Below are 1,016 nucleotides of genomic sequence, written 5' to 3'. Positions count from 1 at the left end.
CTCAACAAAATGCATCCAATAACAAATAAAAGGATTATACACCATGGTCAAACGAGATTGATGCCAGAAAGCAGTATTAAATTAGATTACCAAAAATCAATTAATGTTTGATAGGTGAGTAGGGTGATAAAAGTTTATAGTAATCTATTGTATATTTCAGAGTAGCTAGGAGAGAATAATTTGAATGTTTCTGGCATAAAGAAAAGACTAATATTTAAGGTGATGGATATCCCAATTGCACTGATTTGATCTTTACAAATAACATGAATGCATTAAATTATTGCATGTACCTCAAATAATATACGTTTGTTGTGTATCAATGAAAAATAAAATTAAAGAAGGAAAAAATATGAATAAAGGACAAAACCCACATGATTGTTGAAACAAAATTTTAAAAAGCATTTGACAAAATTCAGCACTTTTTCATGCTAACACTCAACAAACTAGGAATAGAAAGAAACTTCCTCAAACTATAAAGTTTATTATGAAAAACTTAACTAATATCATACCTAATGTTGAAAGACAACATTTTTATGTCTAAGATCAGGAACAAGACAAAGATGTTTGGTCTTCCCATTTCTATTTAACTCTGCACTAAAGGTTCTAGTGAGGGCAATTAGGCAAGAAAAAAAAAAAAGATAAATGGCATCCAGATTAGAAAGGAAGCAAAACAATTTATTTTTTTCTTTTATTTTTTTAAAAGCTGTCATTCTTTACATACTTAAGAGTACACTAATATACTTAATCACATTAAAGTACACTTAAAGTATACAATTTCTATTTGTAGATGACATGCTCTTGTATTAAGAAGGACCCAAGGAATCAGCTAATTAACTATTAGAGCTAACAAACAAGTTGAGCAAAGTTTTAGAATACAAGATCAATATACAAAAATCAGTTGTATTTCTGTATACTAGCAATAAACAATCAACAAATGGAATTAAGAAACAATTCCACTGTTTGTTTTCACCACTTGCTGTGTGGGTCTGTGTCCTCTCCCTGCTCGCTGCGCCACT

This window comes from Cebus imitator, unplaced genomic scaffold, assembly GCF_001604975.1.
Source record: "Cebus imitator isolate Cc_AM_T3 unplaced genomic scaffold, Cebus_imitator-1.0 Scaffold30, whole genome shotgun sequence".
Classification (NCBI taxonomy): domain Eukaryota; kingdom Metazoa; phylum Chordata; class Mammalia; order Primates; family Cebidae; genus Cebus; species Cebus imitator.
This window is presented reverse-complemented; position numbering follows the sequence as displayed.